Raw genomic sequence first — 2,320 nt, 5'->3', positions numbered from 1 at the left:
TTGAGGACGAACCTTTAACTTTCCGTTAGGCCATGGATTCTTCGGAGTCAAGGCAGTGGAAAGGCGCTGTGAAGAGTGAGATGGACTCCATTGTTTCTAACAGAACATGGGAGTTAGTTGATCTCCCTCCTGGGTGTTCTACTATAGGATGTAAGTGGATTTTTAAGAGGAAGTTAAACCCTGATGGTTCAATAGATAAGTACAAGGCTAGGCTAGTTGCTAAGGGCTTTAGGCAAAGAGAAGGAATTGACTATTTTAATACATACTCTCCTGTTGCTAGAATGACAACAATCAGATTGCTTATTGCATTGGCTTTCGTACATGGTCTTATCATCCATCAGATGGATGTAAAGACAGATTTTCTTCATGGCGACCTTGAAGAAGAGATTTATATGGATCAGCCTGAGGGATTTGTTGCTTCTGGTAACGAGAGGAAAGTATGTAAGTTAGTCAAATCCATTTATGGCCTAAAACAAGCTCATATAGACTGGCACAAGAAGTTTGATGAAACTGTTTTAAGCTTTGAGTTTTTAGTTAATGAAAGTGACAAGTGCGTCTACTTTAAGGTTAGAGGAAATGAATGTGTGATTGTGTGCCTATATGTGTAAGATATTTTGTTGTTTGGAACCAATATTGAGATTATTAACGAGACAAAGAGTTTCTTAAAAAGGCATTTTGAGATGAAGGAAATGGGTGAAGCTAGTGTGATTCTTGGGATCAAGTTGACTCGGTCAACCGATGGAATAACCTTGTTACAGTCTCATTATATAGAGAAATCTATACTTGAGAAGTATGGTTATTCAAATTTTAGAATCGCTAGTACTCCATTCGATCCTAAAGTTGGCCTTATCAAGAATAGTTCAGGTATTCCTGTGTCTCAGTTAAGGTATTCTCAGATTATTGGGAGTTTGCAATATCTTGCTAATATGACTAGACCAGATACTTCTTGTATGTGTCTAAGTTAGCTAGATATATAAGTTGTTCGAACAAGACTCATTGGGAGGCACTGGATAGAGTTCTTAGATATCTCAAGGGAACAATTTCTCTTGGCTTGCATTACCGGAGATTTTCGGGGGTACTCGAGGGGTACAGTGATGCAAGTTGGATAGCTAAGAAATCTGGTTCCAATGGAGTGACTGGATATGTGTTTACCCTTGCGGGTGGAGCAGTGTCCTGGAAGTATTCTAGACAGACTTTGATTACTCGGTCTACTTTTGAGGCTGAGTTGTGTGCACTTGATGCCACGGGGACGAAGTCTGAATGGTTACATGGACTCATGAGTATGTTACCTGTAGTAAGCAAGACGCTTCCTGCCTCTTATGTTCATTGTAATAGCCGTATAACTATCGACAAAGTCAGAAGTGTAAAGTATAATGCTAAAACAAAGAGACACATCCAAGTTAGACTAAAGTCTATAAGGGGTCTTGTTTCTGATAGGATTATTGCTATAGAGTTCATAGGAACTCAGGATAATATAGCTGATCCGCTGACTAAAGAGCTTGAGCATGCTATAGTCCTTAAGTCGAGATTGGGGATGAGACTGTTAACCCATCATAATTCATCAACAGCGGGAACCCAATACACCTGAGAGGAGATCCCTCGAAGTGTATTCAATGTGGTAATAACAAGTTGTAAGGATGAATTGGTAGTACCTCTACCATATACATTTAGATACTTAATTATCTGAGTCTATCCCCTATAAACCTTAAGAGGTACTTGAACTGCTAGTTAGCAAGAGTTATTTGAACTCTGAATGGGGTCAAGTCGTTTGACGAGATGATAGCAGTACATCTTTGGAGATGTCCAGCTAAGCGAATGTAATTGTGTGGTCGCAATTAGAAGAAAAGGTTATTCCTCGAAACATTCGACGAACAGGATCGATACATGACCATTAACGTCTCAAAGCCGTAGATTGGCACCATAGCCTTTGACTTGTCATCGTATATGGAGTGTGGTTACACCCAACGGATAAAGATTCAAGGTGAAATATTCCATCTGTATTCGGTAGCCATCGAAGTAGAGGACTTAGGAGGGTTTAAACCCGGAAGGGTACCGACTCTGAAAAAACATGTCATGTATAAAATCTGGTATGCAATTTGATTATGGATTTGTGGGGGATTGTTAGAAAATGGAAATTTTGAGGCATATTTTATATATGTTCTTGATATGATTTCCGGAAACTAACACTTGGAGGTTGTTCCTTGACATGAGAACTTAAACTTTCATATTTGGATCTAAGACATTTTCTTAGTGGAATCCATGAATATATTGCGACAAAGTTGCTTGTTTGAAATGGGTTTTGGGGAATTTGTCCCACATT

This window comes from Apium graveolens, chromosome 3, assembly GCF_009905375.1.
Source record: "Apium graveolens cultivar Ventura chromosome 3, ASM990537v1, whole genome shotgun sequence".
NCBI lineage: Eukaryota > Viridiplantae > Streptophyta > Magnoliopsida > Apiales > Apiaceae > Apium > Apium graveolens.
Note: the sequence above shows the minus strand (reverse complement) of the source record.